Source organism: Anomaloglossus baeobatrachus, chromosome 3 (assembly GCF_048569485.1).
Source record: "Anomaloglossus baeobatrachus isolate aAnoBae1 chromosome 3, aAnoBae1.hap1, whole genome shotgun sequence".
Lineage (NCBI taxonomy): Eukaryota > Metazoa > Chordata > Amphibia > Anura > Aromobatidae > Anomaloglossus > Anomaloglossus baeobatrachus.
The window spans coordinates 469,968,049-469,991,808 of NC_134355.1; the positions used below are offsets into that span (position 1 = coordinate 469,968,049).

The 23,760-nt window shown below is 47.4% G+C and overlaps 1 protein-coding gene across 3 annotated transcripts in view; it reads right to left on the reverse strand.

Annotated features, from left to right (window-relative positions):
- The window catches only part of SOX2 (SRY-box transcription factor 2), a 1,239,357-nt gene that overhangs the window by 1,147,345 nt on the left and 68,252 nt on the right, over window positions 1-23,760 (reverse strand). For all 3 annotated transcript variants that reach the window (XR_012751674.1, XR_012751671.1, XR_012751669.1), the window contains exon 3: window positions 2,212-3,542. The gene's annotated coding sequence lies outside the window, so the exon portion shown is untranslated. The remainder of the gene's footprint in view (window positions 1-2,211; window positions 3,543-23,760) is intronic.

Below are 23,760 nucleotides of genomic sequence, written 5' to 3' on the forward strand. Positions count from 1 at the left end.
ATTATTCCTGCACAGCGAGCATTAAGACTAGTGTGGAAAGTCTTAAGGCCACTTTACACACAGAGATAAATCTTTGGCAGATCTGTGGTTGCAGTGAAATCATGGACATATTGTTCCATTTGTACACAGCCACAAACCTGGCACTGATTGTCCACAATTTTACTGCAACCACAGATCTGCCGCAGATATATCTCTGTGTGTAAAGGGGCCTTTAATGAATTGGAGCCTTTGTATTCTGTGTATGGGTTCTAGGTGGAGGGAGGCTGTCTCTGCAAATGCTTGTATCAGAAATTACTGTATCAACACATTCAAATATAATATACCTAAAATTGGAAACCTATATTCAAGGAAATAAAAATGTTACATATTTGAGTAAATTTACTAAAACTGTGTAATATTTATGCAAGGTAAAATATGTAAATATGCCAACTTATTGATAGTGACAAACTGATCAACTTGCATTATTAATTTTTCCACATCTTCAAACATTTTTGTAGAACTTTACACCATATATTTGTGGCTAAAAATTGTGTTAACAATTTTGGCATAATTTTGTCACACAGAGTTGTGCATCAAACCATACCCTGTTCCATTAATTTACAATTAATGTAGCTTTTTTTAAATGGGTTCTATGGGTATATAGTAGTGAACATTATTAATATCAGACTCGTGGTGAGACCGACACCTGGTAGCCCCACTGATCAGCTTTTATTAGCTCCAGTGGTGGCCAGATGTAAACACTGAAATAAGCAAAACATCATAGCTCCATCCAAAGTGACCAGTGATCACTATCGAGAATAGGATCTGATCTGCAGTTCATATCAGTATAGCTTTGCTTAAAATCCTGTGCTAGAGATTTCCAATTAGCTGAAATCTTGAATTTGGGTAAATCAGTACATTTATTACTGCAGCCCCTTTATTTGGAAACTCTTATGACATATAATTAGGTATTGACAGATTTTTCTGCTGGATGCTAGAACAGACAAGAATACATGATTTTGAGGACTGTCTGCAATATTCACATTCGATGGCAACTCTCTATAAATTTGCAGACAGTATATCCTAATTTAAGTTAATGTATGGAAAGAAGTATGGAGAGAAGTATATATATAATGAAGGATAAAGATTAGAAATGTACTATAGTTCTCCTGATATAGCCATGTCTCTTACCTCATTTCCAGGAAATTGGAGCTTACGCATTCACACCCCCTGAGTAGACCCCTAAGTAAAAACAGCTGAATTATTCCCAATTAGCCGTTTTCCCTCCCCGGTGTCATGTGACTCATTAGTGTTACAAGGTCTAAAGTGTGAAAGGGCAGCTGGAGGGGTTTATGTGGTGTTATTCCTATCACACTCTCTCAAACTGGTCACTGGAAGCTCAACATGGCACCTCATGGCAAAGAATTCTCTGAGGATCTGAAAAAATGATTTGTTGTTCTACAGAAAGATGATTATCAACACTGTTCACTAAATGTCCCACAATAAAGCGGGAAATAGACATCATAATTGCAATGTACAAGCATGTATCTAACCAAAAGTCAGACAAAAACAATGCAAATAATGTTCCTATATATTAACATAATATATTATTAATTCCAAATTAAAAAATAAATATGTATTAAAAGCAGAGGCTCCACTATGGGTCCAAATACATCACCTACAAAAAGGCTACACTGTTAAGTACAAGGAAACAGATTATATTTCAGATGTTTAGTAATGTATAATGTAAAATATATCCAAAGGTAATAAATACAATGTGATGAAGTACATGCAAAAAGTGCAATGCCTCAGACAGTGTCTGGTCAATAATAAGGTGTATAGATTCCTATGATCTATAAAGTGCTTTAAAAAGCAAAGTACAGTCGCGTATATAATTATGGAAAATATACATAGTAAAGTACAATACATGAATGGCAATCAATATGAAAGTGTAAATGCAAATCATCTATATAGTTAGTGTAGTTATAACATACACAATATAGCCTAACTGGTATAATGCAAACAAAGAATTGATCTATAGTAGATACATAGCCCAATTTATGCCAAAGTTTGAACAAGATAACTGCTCAAGCCCCAATGTCATTGTATGATTAGGCAAATAATATCTAAAGTAATGTAGCCATAGTTTATATACAATGAGATGCACATACCATAAAGAATATAATTATTGTTATATAAAGAAAGGGGGACTTTAAGGACAGTATAACTAACCTTTTTTGACAGCGTATGAGAAGACCCGCCACTTTCACTCCCGCTTCTTTAAGAGGCATGTGGACTACATAAAAATGGCCTAGGCTATAAGAAGATTGCCAACACCCTGAAACTGAGCTGCAGCATGGTGGTGAAGACCATACAGTGGTTTAACAAGACTGGTTCCACTTAGAACAGGCTTCACCAGGGTCGACCAAAAAAGTTGAGCGCACTTGCTCATCGTCATATCCAGAGGTAGTGTTGTCAAAATAGATGTATGCACACTGTATCAAATTGGTATGTACGGCTGTTGTCTCAGAAGGAAGCCTCTTATAAAGATGATGCACAAGACAGCCCACAAACAGTTTGCTGTAGACAAGCAAACAAAGGACATGGATTATTCGAACTATGTCCTGTGGTCTGATGAGACCAAAATAAACTTATTTGGGTCAGATGGGGTCAATGGCAACCAGTGGAGTAGTACTAAGACAAGTGTGTTTTACCTACAGTCAAGCATGGTGGTGGGAATGTCATGGTTCGTGTCTGCATCAGTGCTGTCAGCTGTAAGGAGCTAGAGTTTGTTGAGGGAACCATGAATGCCAACATCTACTGTGACAATAATGAAGTAGTGCATGATCCTCTTCCTTCAGAACCTGGGCCGCAGGGCAGTATTCCGACATGATAATCACTCCAAACACACCTCCAAGATAATGAGGGCCTTGCTAAAGAAACTGAGGGTAAAGGTGCTGGAGTGGCCAAGCATGTCTCCAGACCTAAACTCAATTGAACATCTGTGTAGTATCTTTAAATGGAAAGTGGAGGAGCACAAGGTCTTTAATATCCACTAGCTTTGAGATGTCGTCATGGAGTAGTGGAAGAGGATTCCATGGTGGAGAAGACCAAACAGCAGTTTAACGAGAGGTTCCACTAAAAACAGGCCTTGCCATGGTCAACCAAAGAAGTTGAGTGCACTTGTTCAGCGTCATATCTAGAGGTTGTCTTCAAAAATTAAATGTTTAAGTGCTGTCACCTTTACTGCAGAAGTTAAGCGTGTGGGGGGTCAGCCTGTCAGTGCTCAGATCATACGCCACACACTGCATCAAATTGGTCTGCATGGCTGTTGTCCAAGAAGGAAGCATCTTCTAAAGATGATGCACAAGACAGCCCACAAACAGTTTGCTGCAGACAAAGAAGACTAAGTACACGGATTACTGGAACCATATTCTGTTTAAAGATGAGCAATCCACACCCGCCTGGGTTCGCCAATCCGATCGACGATCCTAGCCGAATACATTGAATCCAATGGGAGGCAAATAAAGCATGGACGAAACCCGACAAATTGGCAATCCACCCTGCAAAACAAAAAGAAACAGAATGTTAAACAATTTGGCTTCATTACATAAATACAGCTCTGGCAAAAATTAAGAGACCACTACACAATTTTATAAAAATCAGCTTCTCTACATGTCGATTCCAGTGTCAGTTGAATTCCAACCGGTGTACATGTGACGCCCTGGACTAGCCAGGTAGTCACAGGTAGACCCCCTGCACAAACACCAGCCCCTAATAAGGTGACAGCAGCCAACCTACAAAACCCTGAGTCCCCTCCCTCAGGGCTCAATTGTCACACCAGGGGACGGAGCCAGGCAGTTGGCCACGCTCCCAGCGAGGAGTCCAGTGGGCCTGAAGCAGGAAACACAAGCGGATGATTAGTGACAGGAGTGAAGGAGAGTGGAGCAGTTGGAGAGTGGAGGAGTGAAAAGGAGTAAAACATCTGCAAGGGGTCTGGGACGGAGCCCAGACACCCCGAGACCAGGAGGCAGACAGTGGTTGCCGCCTGCAGGAGCCGGGAAGACGGCTGGTGGAACCATAAGGGATCGAGACAGGGTAGTGGCCCGCCGGAACTGAACCAGGGAGCCAACTGGAAACCGGAGCACCAGGAGGGGTACTCAGACCCAGAACGAGGTTCTACACAGAGCACCAACTCCCTTTCAGAGCGATGTGGCCCCTGGGTCCGGGAGGAGCTCGAACCACCCATCGACAAGCACGGAACCGAGTGGCTCGGCAGCCGGCCTAGCCCCGGGGCGGTATATACACGTCATTCTACTGGCCAGTAGTGGCATAAGGTCACCCAAAAGCAGTGTGAAAGACTGGTGGAAAGCATGCCAAGACTAGAGATGAGGGATGTTCGAATCGAACTGTTCGCTAATTTCAAATTCGAGTTGTTTTTGGAGATGTTCGAGTCGTTCGACGAACTCTAACGATTTGCTTAACGTTTGAGTGTTCGAGGTTATGTTCAATAATGGTTCGATCACCAAAAGCGTAACTGCAGCTTTCTACAGCTACGTGTGCAGGGAGCCAGCGCTGGCAGCCTGCGGTAAGCTGGTAAACAGGATACATATCGTGTATCCAAGCAAAGTGCTTTGCTTAGTAACCCGATATGTACCCTGGTTACCAAGCACAGTGTCATTATACGGGTCGCTGGTCGCTATGGTGATCTGCCTGATTGACAGCTCACCAGCGACTATGTAGTGACGCACCAACGATCCCTTCCAGGTCGGATCGCTGGTCGGATCGTTGATGCGTCGCTATGTGTGACAGGACCCTAAGCGTCTCTATGACTATAAACACAGCTATAAATGCAAGGGGTGGGTAGTACAGTGACATGTACAGTAAGAGAATTCCTTCTGTTGGTAAACACAGAAGCGTAAATCCTCCTGGTAACGCCACCGCTGCTTCCACCTCCCATCTGGCACCATGTTCGCTCCCGTGCGGCGCCATGTCCGGACAGGAAGTGGAAGCAGCTGCAAAACCAAAAGTGAACAGTAGAAAAAAAAAATCATATTCACCTGTCTGCAGACTCCCAACATGTCCGCTCCTAGCTCCTCTCCCAGTATTGCCACCCCTGCTCCGGCTGTGTGCAGACTCCCTGGACATGTCCGATGGCTGCAGGACCTGGCAATGATCAGCTGATATGGTCACCTGACGGAATCAGCTGATCGTATAAGTCTCGCGGTGAGGCCGGCTTTTTACCACCCGGCCGGCTAAACTATCAGCTGATGCCGTCAGGAGACTTCATCAGCTGATTACCGCCGGGTCCTGCAGCGATCAGACGGGAGTCTGTACAGATGTGTGTAGTTTTTTTTTTTGCACTGATACATCAGCTGATTTGTATAAATGGCTTTTATACAATCAGCTGATGTATGATGTGATTCACATCCTTGAACCTGACACATCCTTTGATCGGTATGCCTTCCAGCAAACCGATCAAATGCTCTTGGATTTGGATTGGACGGCACGGGACCCTTGACCCAGGATTACTGAGGAGGGGGGTTCTTTATTTCAATAAAGATGGAGTCACTAACTGTGTTGTGTTTTATTTTTAATAAAAATATTTTTCTGTGTGTTTGTTTGTTTTTTTTATCTTTACTAGAAATTCATGGTGGCCATGTCTAATATTGACTTGACACCATGAATTTTGGGCTTAGGGCCAGTTGATAATATACAGCTAGCCCTAACCCCATTATTACCCAGCGAGCCACCCGTCACCATGGCAGCTAGAAGAGTTGGATACAGCGCCAGAAGATGGCGCTTCTATGAAAGTGCTATTTTCTGGGGCGGCTGCGGACTGCAATTCGCAGCGGGGGTGCCCAGAAAGCATGGGCACCCTGCGCTGCGGATTCCAATCCCCAGCTGCCTAGTTGTAACCAGCTGGACACAAAAATTGGGCAAAGCCCACGTCATTTTTTTTTAATTATTTCATGAAATTTGTGAAATTTTAAAAAAAGTGCTTCCCTATATTTTTGGTTCCCAGCCAGGTATAAATAGGCAGCTGGGGGTTGGGGGCAGCCCGTAGCTGCCTGCTGTACCTGGCTAGCATCCAAAAATATGGCAAAGCCCACGTCATTTTTTGGGGGGGGCAAAAAACTCCTGCATACAGTCCTGGATGGAGTATGCTGAGCCTTGTGGTTCTGCAGCTGCTGTCTGCTCTCCTGCATACACTAGTGAATGGAGCATGCTGAGCCTTGTCGTTCTGCAGCTGCTGTCTGCTCTCCTGCATACACTAGTGAATGGAGCATGCAGAGCCTTTTAGTTCTGCTCCTCCTGTCTCTCCCTCCAGCATACAGTCCTGGATGCAGCATGCTGAGCCTTGTAGTTCTGCAGCTGCTGTCTGCTCTCCTGCATACACTAGTGGATGAAGTATGCTGAGCTTTGCAATTCTGCTCCCCCTGCCTCTTTCTCCAGCATACAGTCCTGGATGGAGCATTCTGAGCCTTGTAGTTCTGCAGCTGTCTGCTCTCCTGCATACACTAGTGGAGAATGAAGAACATATTGAAAAAGGAAATGACATCAGACCTTTTTTTTTTCCAACAATCTTTAAAAACGCATAAAAATGCAGTGAGCAAAAACGCAGCAAAATGCAGCCAAAAATGCAAAAAAAAAAAAAAATGCATTTTTGATGCGTTTTTTTAAGATGCTGCGTTTTGTGCGTTTTTTTTGTGGAGAAAAAAACGCACAGAAATGCAGCGTCAAAAAAAGGTAGTGTGTGAACTTACCCTATAATAAATGCAGCTATAAACGCAAGGGGTGGGTAGTACAATCACATGTACAGGAAGAGGATTCCTTGTGTTGGTAAACACAGCAGAGTGGATCCTCCGAGTACCGCCACCCCTGCTTCCACCTCCTGTCCGGCGCCATGTCAATTTAGAGTATATGGTGTGCACTCTGCCAGAGTAAGGGGGATTGAGGTGCTAGTGAGGGGACCGAGGTCCAGACTACAGCATATACAAGACACTGCACTCTCATAGAAATAGGCAAGGAAAAAATATCAACAGATTTGTTTTTTTGCCAAAATTATTTTTTATATTTTATTAGTAGACAAACTGAGTGAAAGGGGACGTTTCGGCCCAAATGTAGGCCTTCTTCATGCCAATTTACACTCAGGTGGTGAAAGGTGATTTCTCAGGTTCTGTACGTGCAGAGAAAGCGAGGGGGGGGGTTGTTCTAGAGGAACACCACTTAAATTATTTTCTCTTTTATTGATAGTCACAGTGGACAAGTCCTTGTTAGTGTTTATGTAAAATTTCTCAAAGCCAGTCATTTGGGGCTTTTTTACACGGGTTACCATGAATTTTTCTACTTGTGGTCCCTTGAATATGAGTATGGTCAATTCTGCAGGTGCCGGGGTAGTATAGAAGTCCATGCAGGTTGTATCATCAAGGATAATCATAAAATATGAGTTCTTGTTAGTGTTATCATGGACTGCTACTGTGTCATTGCTTGTGAACACCAAAAGTAGTTTTATGGCTTGCAGACCCTTGGGACTGTGGTGTACACCTAGAGTCACGTGTTGTAAAAGGTTATAAACACCACTGTGGAGCTTGCTATCTTCTGTACATTCTTTGTTCAGTATAAGTACATAGCAGTGGATAGTGAATTCCTCTGATCGGCCGTCTTCCCAGACTGTTTAGCCACAGCTGATCGTATAAGTCAAGCGGTGAGGCTGACTTTTTACCGCCCGGCCGGCCTAAACTATTAGCTGATGCTGTCAGGTGACCGCATCAATTGATTACCGCCGGGTCCTGCAGCGTTCGGATAGGAGTCTGCACAGAAGTGTGTAGTTTTTTTTTTTTTTCTACTGATGCATCAGCTGATTGTATAAAAGCCATTTATACAATCAGCTGATATGTCATGTGATTCACGTCCTTGAACACCTGACACATCATCTGATTGCTTTGCCTTTCAGCAAACCGATCAGATGATATTGGATCCTGATTGGAGATCGCGGGACCCTCGACCCAGGACTACAGCGGAGTGGGGGGGTTTCTTTAGTTCAATATCTAATAAAAATATTTTTCTGTGTGTTGCTTTTTTTATCTTTACTAGAAATTCATGGTGGCCATGTCTATTTTGGCGTGACACCATGAATTTCGGGCTTAGTACCATCTGAGAATACAACGCTGGTAATAACCCCTTTTATTACCCAGCAAGCCACCGCTATCATGGCCTCTGGATGAGCCGGATAAAGTGCCTGGAAATGGCGCAAAGAAACATTGCGCCATTTCCAGGGGTGGCTGTGGGCTGCCAAGAATCCCAACCCCCAGCTGCCTGGCTTTACCTGACTGGCGATCAAAATACGGTGGGAGCCCACGCATTTTTTTTTTTTTTAACTAATTTTTTAAATAAAAAAAATTAATGGGTTTCCCTGTATTTTGATTGCCAGCCAAGCTAACGCCAGGCAGATGGGGGTGGCAACCCGTAGCTGTCTTATCTGCGCTGAGAATCAAAAATACCGCAGAGCGCTACGTCATTTTATTTAATGATTTATTTTTACAGTACTGTGATGTCAGGCAATCAAAATACGGGGAAGCCCATTTTTTTAGTTATTTAAATAAATAATTTTAAAAATAAATACGTGGGCTCCAGCTGCATTTTTTGTATTGGTAGCTAAGGATAATCCAAGCAGCTACTGGCTGCTAACCCCCACGGTGTTACCTTCACTGGCATTGGAAAATCCAGGGAAGCATTTTTATTTTTATTTTTTTACGATTTTTGCCAAAAAACTAAAAAAGAAAAAAAAAAAGACGTGGGCTTCGCCATATTTTTGTATGCTAGCCAGATACAGAAGGCAGGTACGGGCTGCCACCAACCCCCAACTGCCTATTTGTACCTGGATGGGAACTAAAAATATAGGTAAGCCCTTTTTTTAATTATGTCATGAATTTCATGAAATAATTAAAAAAAAAAAAACACATGGGCTTCGCCCCATTTTTGTGTCCAGCCAGGTACAACTAGGCAGCTGAGGATTAGAATCCTCAGCACAGGTTGGCCCAAGCTTTCTGGGCCCCTCCGCTGCGAATTGCAGTCTGCAGCCACCCCAGAGAATGGCACTTTCATAGAAGCGCCATCTTCTGGCGCTGTATCCAGCTCTTCCAGCGGCCCTGATGCCGGGTGGCTCGCAGGGTGATAAAGGGTTAATACTAGCTTTGTTTTACTAGCTAGTATTAAGCCAGAGATTCTTAATGTCAGGCAAGTTTGACCCGGCCATTAAGAATCTCCAATAAAGGGTTAAAAAAAAGACACCACACAGAGAAAAAAATATTTATAATAGAAATAAATACACAGACACACTTAGAGACTCCATGTTTATTACTCCCGCTCACCCCTCCATGATCCTGGTCTTCTGTCTTCTTTCTCCTTCAACCCATGCAGCTCTACTACATCAGACAGCACTGCATGGTAGGAAGACGCTGCTCCTCCCCCGTGCAGTCTAATCACTCAGTGAGTGAGCAGAGGCTCCGGGTTGGTAAGCGGTGACATCACCGCTGCCACCGTTGCTATAGTAACCCACCTGTCAGGTTACTATTGCAACGGTGATCTCCGATCACCTGATTCCCGGCGCCGCTATTCAGCGGCTGTGCCATCCTGTCTCTGCATGTGGGCTGACTCTGTAAAGAGAACCGACATGCAGGAATGGGGAGGCAAGCATGTGCCCGAGTATCTAGCCGGTACTCGCCGAGTATACTGAGTACGGAGATGCTCGGGCGAGCACCGCATACTGGCGATATGCACTGACAGGACCAAGCATGACGTCATAGCCATGTGACCAGTCTGTAGCCAATGAGAAAATACACACGGTCACATGCTATGACATCACGGAAAGGTCCTATCATCAGTGCTGGTTACCGGGAGGACACTGCGATGATCGGAAGGAGAAGCGGCGGGAAACAGAGTCTGCAGGATGCGTCGCGGGACCTGTAAGTATAATGGCAATGTTTATTATTAACTGTAAGTGTATATGTATAATGTGTTTCTATGTGTATGTGTTTGCCTGCCATTGTTTTCAATGGGGTTCGAAGGTGTTCGTTGAACGTTCGGCGAACACACCCGCCGTTCGACGAACCGAACTCGAACACTAGGGGGGTGGCTCATCTCTAGCCAAGACGCATGAAAGCTGTGATTAAAAATCATGGTTATTCCACAAAATATTGATTTCTGAACTCTTCCTGAGTTAAAACATTAGTATTGTTGTTTTTAAATGATTAGGAACTTGCTTTCTTTGAATTATTTGAGGTCTGAAAACAATGCATTTCTTTTTATTGTGATCATTTCTCATTTTCAGAAAATAAATGCAAAATGTATTACTTGGAAATTTGGAGACATTGTCAGTAGTATATAGAATAAAAGAACATCCAACACCGCGGAGACACCATCACGTGTTTCTCAACGCAGTGACACCGTTGGATGTTGATCTCCCCGAGGTCAACCATCCTTACCTATGTAGTCTCCTACTAGGCATTGCTCCCACTAGCCAGTTTCCTACTCCACACTGATGAGGGGCAAATACCTCGAAACAGCTGTCTGTGGATGGATACCATGTTTTGGCATAGGCGGTTTCCTTGACTGGAGACTGCCCTTCCCATGGTTGTTCCTTCCTGGTGAAAGACCTGGCTAGTTTCCTGCAGGCATTGAAAAACATGTGATGGTGTCTCCGCGGCATTCTTGTTTTGCATATTTTCCCAGTGGGCCTTGTTCTAGTATCACTGCATTGAGAAACACGTGATGGTGTCTCCGCAGTGTTGGACGTTGATCTCCCCGAGATCAACCATCCTTACCTATGTAGTTTTCTACTAGGCATTGCTCCCACTAGCCAGTTTCCTACTCCACACTGATGAGGGGCAAATACCCCAAAACAGGTGTCTGTGGATGGATACCATGTTTTAGTATAGGCGGTTTCCTTGACTGGAGACTGCCCTTCCGTGGTTGTTCCTTCCCGGTGAAAGACCTGGCTAGTTTCCTTCCAGCGTTGAGAAACATGTGATGGTGTCTCTGCGGCATTCTTGTTTTGCCTGTAATCTGTGTCCGTGTCAGCCTATGTTCTGCACCTGAGTACCTACCTGCATGTATCTTGTACCTGTGTCTGTACCTGCCTGCAGCTGTCATCCTGTCTGCCTCAGCTGCCCTGGCTGCACCTGTGTCTGATCTCCTGTGCCTGGTGATCCATGCCTGATGACCTGGACCCTGACGACCGGAGTTCTGTGCCTGATGACCTGGACCCTGATGACCAGAGTTCTCCCTAATGTCCTGTCCTGGCTGCACCCATGCCTGATGTTCTTTGCCGGATGTCCCTTGCCTTGTAACCTGAGCCTAATGACCCATGCTGGAAGTTCTGCACCTGCCTGTACCCGTCTTACCTGTTCCCCAGCCAGACTGTGTTCCTGTTCTTCTCTGCCTTTACCATTTGTCCTGCCTGTGCCCATTCTACCCATCCTATTTGTCCTGCTTGTGCTCGTCCTGTTTGTTACCTGACCCCGGTCCTGCTACCACCCTGCTTGGCTCAGCTGCCCCAGTCCTGGTTACTGCCCTGGGAGTCGCGCCTGGTGTTTCACCTCATGATGGGCACTTAGTGAAGCCCCTCCCACCAAAGGGTAAGCCCGGGTTCCCCTTGTGGTCTAGTGGGTTCACTCCCGCTCGTCGCCGGTGAGCTTGACAGTGTCTTTGCACAGCATGAAGGTATGGTCTATTCAACACAGAGGATATTGCCTGGCATTTCCTTTGGAAAAAGTGAGCACACAGCAACTGTGCCTTTTTCATCAGCACATCCAAGCAGGAATAGTGCCCTAGAAATTACAGTACAACCAGGTTGAGCACATGAGCCATGCACTGCACATATGATGTCACCTAAGCGTAGTGTCACCACTAGGTTTGCACCATTATCGCACACGGCCTTCCCTGGCTCCATGTTCAGTGGAGACAGCGATTGATCAAACTGGGACTGAGCAGTGAGCAGTCTATCAAGAGGAATTGTGTGAGGATACCATATGGGGGAGGAAAGTGTAAGGGGGCACATAATTGAAACTGGATATTGTGGGGGGCAATATAGAAAGTAGGAAGTATTAGGGACAGTGTGAAGGCACAGCAAAAAGGTTACAATTAGGGGTGAGAGAACCTGAACTGAAAAGTTCGTACCATACACCTAGTGCCACATGGATATGTCGCGGGCGGGGAGGGCGCTGCGCTCACCACGCTCAGGTCCGGCGCTGCTGCTGCTGCTCGGTGGCTCGAGCGGTGGGCCGGATCCGGGGACTCGAGCGGCGCTCCTCGCCCGTGAGTGAAAGGGGGGTAGTTTGGTTTGGCGATTTGGTCCGTGACGCCACCCAAGGTTTGTGGTGAGGTTGGGGCACGACCGCTGCTGGTGACTGGGATCCCAGGAGCGATGGCAGGGAGCAGCTGGGATGTTGTTTCCCCCTCTGTGGGTAGGGGTTGGTTGTCCCGGGGCCGGTAAGGTGTGACGGGGAGGTACGATTTGTGAGGTGCAGGGTCGCGGGGGCAGCGCGGTGCCGGATGGCACGGTGGTACTCACTCTGCCAAGAGCTGCCCGTCCATCACCGGTTTTATTTTCACAACTGAAAAAGGTAAAACATATAAAAACATTCAACAAAGCATTTTTTTGAATCTTCCCTTAACGGGAGGCACGGTACTTTAACGTTACTAACGGTAGTCAATTTTTTTTTTATTAAACAGACTGCTTCCGCTCTCCCACCCAAACAACCTGGCCCTGATGCTGCCCCTAAGAAGTGGGCAGCACCCCTTGACCCCAGTCCAGATCCAGGCTGCCTGAGCGGGAACGGGTACGGTGTTTCACACCCTACGGTCACTTCAGGGGACCCCACGTCCATGGGGGACCCCTGACCCTCAGAGGATTGCCACCGGTTACGGTAGTGGTGGGCCTGGGCCATCGCTTTCCTCCAGGCCCATCCTCCAAATCAGCCTCTCCGGAGGCAGCAACGGAAACATGCCAACATATTTACACTTCCACAAGTTTGTGGTAGCCCTGCTAGTTCTCAGGCATGTCCATAAGTAGTTTCTTATGCACGGTGCAAAAGGTCCCTACGGGGACAACTTGCCGGCAACGGCCGGATCAATCACTGGCGACAATCAGGTAACATCTTCGGTTGATTACAGTCATTTAACAGGTAACGGTACTGGTGGTCCCAACGGGGACAACGGTGCAACGGAGGGACCGCTGCCGTCACTGCTCACTTGCATCCTCTTCACCCGGCCCCGGGTGGAAAAACACGGGTACCAGCCCCTCCAGCGCATGGCAGGCGCGACGGGGAAGAACCGCCCGATATCCGTTATTTCCACTCCGTGGGATGTAAGTGGCCTCCATTTCATACAAGGCGATGGCTCCTTCCTCCTCCGAGAAAGGCTCCGTGTCAGGCCCGAAGTCACTATCATCCGCTCCTGCGCCAGATGGATTACCGCCAGCTGCCGCAGACTCCGGGCTCGCCATTCTTTCTGCTGCCACTGCAGGAGGCCGTAAGCCAGAAGGACCAGTGGTGGCAGGGCACGCGGGCAGGGAAGACGGAGACAGTATGGGGGCTAGGGGCAGACCGGGTCCCTCAGCCGCAATGGCCGGTCCCTCAGGGACACAGGGGCGTGGGTCACTCACCAGATCCTCCATCATGGCCTCCATCCCGTACACCCGGGCAACCGCAGCCAACTCCTCCACCTCCGCGGTCCACTGCTCCATCAGAAGACATATCTGACTCCGGTAATGCTGACAGATCCTCGCCGTTCGGGCCCTGAGCCATGCTGCTGTTCTGGGCACCGGCCCCGGGAGCTCCGCGTGGCTAGACGGGGCGGACATGTTGGTAGCGGTACCTTTCAGGAACCAAATATGGCCGCAGAGTCCTGGCGTCCCTGCTTTTATAGCCGCAGCTCACATGCGGCCGGACGCCATCCGTCCCCCCTTGGTTCTTTCTCAGCACCTCCTCTTCAGGGGCGGAGCTTCGGCTTTCGCGCCTCCACTGCTCGAGAAGACGCTCGAGCGGGAAAGTCTTCACGCCCAAGATGGCGGCTTCTGAAATTTTTAGGCCGGACGCCGCCGGCCGGATACAAGGCGCACTTCTACCAGCCCGCAGAACGGTAAGATCCTGTTCGTGATGCCAAGGGCGCTGCGCTCACCACGCTCGGGTCTGGCGCTGCTGCTGCTGCTGCTCGGTGGCTCGAGCGATGGGCCGGATCCGGGGACTCGAGCGGCGCTCCTCGCCCGTGAGTGAAAGGGGGGTAGTTTGGTTTGGGGATTTGGTCCGTGACGCCACCCACGGTTTGTGGTGAGGTTGGGGCACCACCGCTGCTGGTGATGGGGATCCCGGAAGCGATGGCAGGGAGCAGCTGGGATGTTGATTCCCCCTCCGTGGGTAGGGGTTGGTTGTCCCGAGGCCCGGTAAGGTGTGACGGGGAGGTACGGTTGGTGAGGTGCAGGGTCGCGGGGGCAGCGCGGTGCCGGATGGCACGGTGGTATTCACTCAGCCAAGAACAGATGCAGAGTCTCCGGTAAAACAAACGGCTGGATGGACGGTTCCTGCAGCCGGCTGCTGTGGTTTCTCCCGGACGGTTGGTGGTGGCTGCCTTTCCCTGCACCTTTTGTGTAACTTCGGTTCCGATGGCTTCCCACCGGTAACCCACTCCCCAGCGTGGATATAAGCTGGAGGAGCCCTTTTGCCCGCAGGCTCTGGCCCTGGGAATTCTAGCTGTGGCAGTAGCTGTATTTCCCTGTTGCTGTTTGGAAGGTTACCTTCAATCGGGTCTTGGCTGTTTGGAAACCCCTGGGGTTCCGGTCACTAACGGATTTGACCTGTTTAACGGTGACTCCAAGCCTGGTCGGGGTCCGCAGGCCCTGCCGGTTTGTGCTGGCTTCTCTTCGCTCCCCGGTTCGGTACCGGCGGGCCACCGCCTGTCCTCGGTCCTACGGTTCCGCGTCGATCTGCCTCTCCTGCAGACGGCCACCACCATCTGCCAACCTTGCTCTTGGTGCCCGGGCCACGTACCCGGACACGGTCAGTCTGCTCCTCAACTACCACTTCACTTCTTACTCCTTCACTTCCCTAAACTGATCTCTCTTCCTTTCCCGCCTCCAGGACTGTGAACTCCTCGGTGGGTGGGGCCAACCGCCTGGCTCCACCCCACCTGGTGTGGACATCAGCACCTGGAGGGAGGCAACAAGGATTTGTTGTCTGGCTGATGTGCCTATCTCGGGGTGTGGGGTGTGTTGTTGCAGTTCCTGTGACGACCTGGCTAGCCCAGGGCGCCACAGATATCTCACATAAGTATGTGTCTGAGTTCGTAATTCGATGCTGAATCAAGCTTTTTGAAAGGCTGCACTGCAGCCTATCAACAAGCTTTTTAGCTGTGGACACTTCCACAGCCATTACAGCCATACCAAGTATTGGCAGGGCCGTGATTGGCTGGTGCACCAAGTAACCCAGCCTGTATAAATGCCGTATCATGGGAGGTAGCGCCATTTTGCTCTGACTAGCATAAGGACAGTACGTTGATTGAGAATGGGACAGTGTTAGGTTACTCCAGGCTCTGTATGGTTACTTGTAAGAAAGGCTCTGTGTGTCCACTCTGCATCAGGCTCTGTGGGGGTACTTTAAAAAAGGTTCTGTGTGGCCACTATACGCCAGACTCTGTGGAGGTCCTCTTAAGGGTTTGTGGCAGTCCTCTTAAAAATGGTTTGTGGGGGTTCTCAAATGAAAGAGTTTGTGGGTGTCATCTTATAAAAGGCTCTGTATAGCTACTCTGCACCAGACTCTGTAGGGTTCCTCTTAAGGGATTGTGGGGTCCTCTTATAAAAGGTTTTGTGGGAGTTCTCCTAAAAAAATAGCTCTGCACCTGGCTCTGGGAGGGTCCTCCCTAAAAAATGGTTTGCTGATGTCCTCCTAAAATAGGCTCTGTGTGGCTACTCTAAACCAGGTTCTGTGGGGGTACTTTTAACAAAGGCTGTGTGGCCACTCTGCACCAGGCTCTCTGGGGTCCTCCTAAAAAAGGGGTTTGTGGGGATCTTTTTTTTAAAAAAAAAAGGATATGTGTGGCCACTCTGCACCAGGCTTTGGAGGAGTCCTATTAAAAAACGCACTATATGGCAACTCTGCACAAGGCTCTGTGGGAGTCCTCTTAAAAACGGCTCTGTGTGGCCACTCTGCACCAGGCTCTTTGGAGGTCTTCTTAAAAAATGCTTTGTGGGGGTTCTCTTAGAAAAGATTCTGTGTGGCCACTCTGCATCATGCTTTGTGAGGGTCCAAAGGCTTTGTGCAGCTACTTTGCACCAGGCTCTGTTGACATCCTCCTAAAAAAGTGGTTTGTGGAGGTCGTCTCTGCACCAGGCTCTGTGGGGGTCCTCTTAATAAAGGTTCTGTGTTGCCACTCTGTACCAGGCTCTGTGTGGCCACTCTGCACCAGGCTTCCTGGGGGTACTTTCAAAAAATGCTCTGTGGGGGCGCTGTGCATACAGGGAATGTAATAATCTGCTGGTCACTCTCTCTCAGTATACAGGCCTTAATATTAATATTAATTATTAATATTATACGTAATATTCTGCACTTTTTTACTGTATAAAGAATGAAGAGAGCATGAAATAGGGGACGTGGCCATGGTGTAGCTGCTGGTAATGGTAGTGGAGCTGGTGCATGGAAAGGACGTGGTGAATCTGTACCTGCTATCAGTCCAAATGAAATACCTTACTCTGTTGCACGCTTGTGATAGGACATTCTGCGTCATTTCTTAGGCCCGAATATCACTGCATGAATGGTGAGGCTAGAATAAGTAGAGGCAGTATTAAATTGGATGGCTGAAAGTGCTTCCAGTTTCTTCACTTTGTCTTCCACCAAGTCCCCTGATGACAGCGCAGAGTTTGCATTTGCAGCCCATGGGCATTTGTCTGCCTAATTTTCTAGGTGAGAAGGTGGAAATCAGTCTTGGCCCGAATTCATGCAGCAGTCACTTCTGGTTTTTGATGACTCAGCTGGCTGGGGTTCCATGGGCCTTCCATCTAGCCCTGCCTCACAATTGGCAGAGATTCAGTGCACTGATGCACAACCACTTAGTCAGTTTGAGGATGAGGATGTGGGAGGATTAATGCACACGGTCAGTGGACCAACGCAGCACTTAATACAGGATTAGTAGGAGAATATTTAACATTGTTGATCTGTGGGGGAACACTTCTAATTTTGGCTGTGTGGGTGAACTCTTAAAACAGGATTTGCAGAGGCATATTAAAAATTGTTGGTCTGTGGGGGAACTCTTAAGGCCCCGTCACACACAAAGATAAATCTTTGGCAGATCTGTGGTTGCAGTGAAATCATGGACATATTGTTCCATTTGTACACAGCACCAAACCTGGCACTGATTGTCCACAATTTCACTGCAACCACAGATCTGCCTCAGATTTATCTGTGTGTGTGACAGGGCCATTAGGGGTACTTTACACGTTGTGACATCGCTAGCATCGGCTAGCGATGTCCAGCGCGATAGTACCCGCCCCCGTCGCACATGCGATATCTTGTAATTGCTGCCGTAGCGAACATTATCGCTACGGCAGCTTCACACGCACATACCTGCTCGGCGACGTCGCTGTGACTGCCGAACAATCCCTCCTTCAAGGGGGAGGTGCGTTCGGCGTCACAACGACATCACCACGACGTCACTAAGCGGCCAGCCAATAGAAGCGGAGGGGCGGAGATGAGCGGGACGCATTGCCGGTGGACGCAGGTAAGGAGATGTTTGTTGTTCCTGCGGCTTCACACACAGCGATGTATGCTGCCGCAGGAACTACAAACAACATCATACCTGCAGCTGGAGCGACATTATGAAAATGAACGACGTGACACAGATCAGCGATTTTTGACTGTTTTGGGCTCGTTCATCGTCGCTCCTAGGATTTACACATGTTGTTACCGGCGCCGGATGTGCGTCACAACAACCGTGACCCCGACAATATTTTGGTAGCGATGTCGCAACGTGTAAGTACCCCTCACCATTTTGACTGTGTGTGAACTCTGAAAATAGGATCTGTAGGGGCATTTTTACAATCATTGGTCTGTGGGGTGTAAGGTAGTGACCACCAATGTTGTAAATGGTCGCTATGTGTCGCAGAAGAGACAGTCCCTGCGATATTAAACCGAAAATGTTAGTATGGGACCTGTAGTTCCACAAGTCTTGGTATTGTATTTAACGGTCAGGTTCCCTTTAACAATGGCCAGTGTGCTTACAGGTCTGCATGACCACAAACCTCCGCCTGTGGGTGTGTCCGGTCTGATTTAAGAGACTGTTTGTTTGGTCACAGGGCCTCTGGGTGCTTGGAAGGACTTCACTTCCTGGAGGCACCACTGAAAGGAGACCATATGGATTAGGTCTAAGCTACACAGCGAGAAAATCGGTGCGAGTGGAGTGCGATAAAACATCGCATTCCCCTCGGACCAATTCTAGCCTGCGTGTCAGCACACATGAGCGATTATTTTCTCAGCCCTAATCGGACCGAGAAAACAATCGCAGCATGGTGCGATTGTAAGCTGAGATTCTTTCTCTCGCACCCATTCAAGTGAATGGGGCGAGAGAAAAATCGCAACTCGCTCGCGGTACACTGGTGTACTGCTAGTGCAGTGCGAGAATGGCAATAGCCGACTACGGAGGAGAGAGGAAGAGAAATCCCTCCCCTCCACAGCTCCTGCCCGCCCCTCCTGAAAGCTGGCCCGCCCCCTGCAGCTGACGTCTGCTCACATGATCGGACCTCAGATGCAGGCACACTCGTATGACACTCGGCTCCTGCTGTGCTGCCAGCGCAAGCCGAGTCTCATGCGAGCATCGCAGTAGTGCCCCATGTGGCCCCAGCCTTAGAGCTGGCTGCAGTTTCCCCTGAAGTTACTGGCTAGGAGGCCAGGTATATGGAACCTTTGGTCACTCTACACTTAGGGAGCAAGCGTCCTCCTGGGATCTGGACTCACTGGGCGTCCGTGGCTGAGAGCAAGGCACAGTTCCTGGTTGATGATCTCAGAGAGGCAGTCTTCCTAGGAATCCGTGGGAGCCCTGATCAAGCTCCTGAAAAGCTGATGGAAACCTTTGCAGAAGGTAACTGCTGCCTTGAAAACCGTGTGTGTATACTAACCGGGTCAGTTACTAATGCGCTGAGAAGGACTGTATCCAAATGTATGTGTATGGTAAACGGACTGTAATACCATGCATATTCCTTTAAGCCGGAAGAGGCTTTTGTGTTTAAGTTGCAAGTGTGGTTTATGCGGCATTTAATAAACCTACTTGACTTTTTTAAATGGAGAAGTGTTCCTGTGTACCTCAGTTATAGCAGCCAAGTGAGTGTCCCCTAATACATTCAGTGAGCGCAGCCTCACATGGGGAACTTGTCCAAATTTTGGTTGTATAGATGAGCTCTGAAAACAGGCTCTATGGGAGCATTTTTAAAATTATTGGTCTGTGGCGAAACTCTTCAAAGCCTTGCTTCAGACCGCCAACTCACTCAAAAATCTAACTATGAGATATTTAATTACAGTGGCTGTAGTGTACGTTTCAGGAGCTGAAATTTTGGTTCTGTGGGGAACTGAGAAAATAGGCAGTATGATAATCTGATGGGCCCTCTCTCTGTATACAGGCCGTGTAATACTCAGCCGTTTTTGGGTGTGTAAAGAATGAGAGAGCATCAAAGAGGGGATGTCGAAATGGCCATGATGCTGCTGTTGGTGGTGGTGGACCTGCTGCAGGGAGAGGACATGATTGACCTGTGTCTGTTCGCGCTCATGTGAAACACTTTCCTCCGGTGCACACAGGTGACAGGGCGTTCTATGTAATTTCGTAAGCCCGAGTACTGCTGTACGAATAGTGAGATGAGAAGAAGTAGAGGAGGTTTTAGATTGGCTGGCTGAGAGTGCCTCCAGTTCTTTCACTTTGTCATCCACCAGGTCATCTGTTCTTCATGGCCCCAGTTCCAACAACAACAAAATAGAACTAGAGTCATATTCCATTATTCCTACCTGGAGTATTTAGGCATGGCTGCCTGCTTTGCAAGTGAGGTCCATGGCTTGTGGGACCTGAATTGGATTGACCGCATATATGACTCCTGTTTTGAGTCTATGATCTTTGCATATGATGAACTTTTTGGACTCATTTTTTATGAGATCTGAGATGTAATTGCCACAATTATAAGCTCCCCTGATGAGTTTGCTTTTCTAACGAAACGCGTTGGGAGGTACAATTTCATAATCATGAGGTTCCGCCAGGAGGATGCCTGAACCCATTCGAATTTAATATGTGGTATATCAGAATTTGGTGAGATAATTCCAATTCTTTATTTATCAGTGGACTTTATGAAACTGGCACCTGATTCATGGGCAAAAAGTTCCACTTTATATTAGCGGTAATAATCTACTTGTGGTTTGCATTGAACTCTTGAAAAGTAGGAGGGGCCAAACCTATTCTTGTATTGTTTGTTTGTTTGTCAGTGAGGATTATCCTCATTTTTATGAATAATTTAATTAAAAGTTAAATTTTAAAGAATTTTTCTCTCATATGGTGACCCTATTGCGCAATACTGCTGTCCTGAACTGTTAATCTGTGTATTTAACCCAGTGGCTATTTAATACAATCATTTTTTCAAAGTAAAAGCTTTGGACCCCCATGACAGCATTGGGGAAACGCTCAAAGGCAAAGGAGCTGGGACTGGCAGTAGCAAGCCTTGCAAAGAACCGCCAGATCAATTCGGAATCCAACTACAAGATTTGTATCTGCATCAGCTGTAGTGTACGGTACTGGAGCTGAAATTTTGGTTGTATGGGGGAACTGAAAAAGCAGGCTCTGTGGCAGTACTCTTACAATTTTCGCAGTGTGGGGTAACTCTGAAATTAGTCTCTGTAGGCACTTTTAAAATTATTTATTTTATTCATTTTCTTCCTTTTTAACCATTATTGCTATGGTGACAGAAGTTGGTCTTGTACCTTTGCTTATGGTTTTTCACTCTCTTGTGATTTTGCCTGTGTGGAGTTCCTGGTGGAATTGGATTATTCTTTGCTGGGAGTATCTGTGTACCTTCCACCTTGTTCTGTTATGTATTGTGTTTTGTCATGCTAGGTACAATATTCAGTCCCCTCTCTATAGCAATGTTTTTCTTGAATCCCAGTAATACCAGAGTACTGATATAGCGGGGAGAGCCTGTTTAGGCTCAGTATTTTTCCATGTCAGGCGTGCTGGTATTTATTAGGGTTTTTACGGCTGCAGTCAGTGCTCTTTCCTATTCTTTCCTATACAAATAGTTTTGGGTCTCATCTTTGCTGATTCTGTTCTCTAGCTATGTATTGTGTTTTTCCTATATAACCGTAATCTTTACAGGTGGGGGGCTATGTATATCTTTGGGGACTACTCTGAGACAGATTAGCTTTTCTACATTTCTTTCTGTTAGAGTATTTAGTTCTCCGGCTGTTTCGCGGCGACTAGGTCATCATAGGCTCGTCCCACGGCTACTTCTAGTTGTGTGTCAGTATTAGGTCTGCAGTCCGTTAAGGCTCCAGCCACTCTGGTTATTCTCTGAATTCTGAGTTATTGCTCTTTTTCTGATCCTCCTCAGTCACTGGATCACAACAGTGGTTCTTGTGATGTATTCTTATATTGATTGTGGTTCTAGTGATATATTCATATAGTCATGGTGTTTCTGGAGATATGTACCCAGGTACTGATGGGGGTTCTAATGATTTCTGTACTGTTGGTGGTTCTGGATGTATTCTTGTGCAGATATTGATTCTGATCATGTTTATGTAAAGAGATGGACATATTGCCCATGTGCTTCCCTGAAGATGTTAATGTTATTGTTGTGATGTAGAATGCATAATGGGATGTGCTATTAATGTGTAATGGGAATTGTGACCTGTATTAATGATGATGTATTGTGTTATGCCAAAAGTAGGGCAAGAAATAGTAAATGTTTGGGACTAGCCCAAAGTAGGAGGGGCTTTAGAGCATGGACAGTGATATTTTCCCTTAGAATGTCAGATTGGGCCCAGCATGTGACTAAGGTCTAGCTAGTGGCAAGCCACACGACGTGGGTGTCCTTAGTGTGAGTGGAAACCAAGGATGAGGATAGCAAGATTCACAGTAACAAGAAGAGAAAGAGAGTGACCGAGTTAAAGAGTGATCTGCTGGAGTTGGGTTAGAGAACTGACCGTAGGACTAAGGGACCAAGTGAAGATGGGTTCAGAGAGAGGATGACTAGCAGGAGAGCCCAGAGTTTATAACTCTTAAAGGTAAGGGGCCAGAACAGAACAAGAGACAAAGTGAATGCCGCAGGTGAGAGATCCCTTAGCATCAGAAAGTTTGAAGTTGAGTCCATATTAGCATCACATTCCCTTTAAGAGATGAATAAGACACTGAACCACAGTAGGAGAAAATGACTTTCACAAACTATATTGTGGAGCTAGGCTGGGTTGTGGTGAAACAAGTGAAACTAGTAAAGGCTGGAACAAGTGAAGTGGAAGAAGTAAAGAGACTGTTTATAGAGATGCTCTGTCTTAATGCAACGTACAAGAAGATATGTGGCCGCTATCTGATGTACATAATTGCCTTCAAACTGTGGTTGAGTAATGTACTGTTTTTAAAGAACTGGTGGTCTCCCTCAAAGAACTGTGTAGTATCTGGTCATGATGCAAAAGCCAAGGGCACGATGTGGCCTGCAAAGAAGTATCACCTATCCAGTACTAGTCCACACAACCCAGCCAGTACCCCTTCTTTCATATAGTGTTAGTGTGTTGGGGCACAAGAGATGAGTACCTCACCCATGACTACCACTCGTACCATGTTATATACAAATGTAACAATTCATAACATGACATGATACATGGCTATGTTACTTGAACTCACATAATCATCCACTCTTGCCGCCGGCACGGAAAAATCCTGAAAGTGTGCAGTACGCATGTTGAGAATTCAAAACTTTCATCACAAACTTGGACAAATCCTTTAAATATAAAAATTAAGCACTGCAGCATGCCCAATACTGTTACGACCGGGTGGTGGAAACACTGGACCGTACACCGATTTCCCTTGAGGAGGCAGCCAGGCCGGTCACCCCGCCAGAGGGTCCTGATGCACGGCAGCCGAAGCACTATTGGTAGCTGGACAGTCCGTAGAGGAGCAGGAAAGGTGGATGGCGCTGAGCACATGAAGTACTGGACGGTAGCCCGGGTGACGAAGCTCAGGGTCCGAGGCCGGGTTGTAGGGTCAGGCGGGATCCGGAACCTGCTGAGCGATGGAACGGGTCACCGAACGGAGCCAGGGACTGGAGACTGGCGGAGCTGCAGAGGTGGTGGGACATCCGCCGAAGTCACCGTCAGGGTCCAGGGATGGACTTGGTTCGGAGCGGCTGGCGTGGCAGGGCAGGCTCTGCGAGACAGGCAGGGTTAATACAAGGCAAAGCAATACGGGGACCTGAACACTAGCTTGCTAAACACTTAGAACAGGCCCCGCCCACCAGGAAAGTGAATCTTAATATACCCTGTACCTGTCTATGCAATTTCCTGTTTCTAGGTGCTGGCCCTTTAAGAAAGGGTCAATGACCGCGCGCGCGCCCTAATGCGCATGCGCGAGGCCCGAGTACCAGAAGCCAGTCCAGGGAGCGGTGCAGAGGAAGCAGGGGTGCCCGGCTGGGAGTCCCACGTCGCAGAGGAGCGCCGGGAGCGGGGAGCTGGACGCATGGAGGCCGCAGGCGGGGAAGAGGAGGCCGGGACCGGA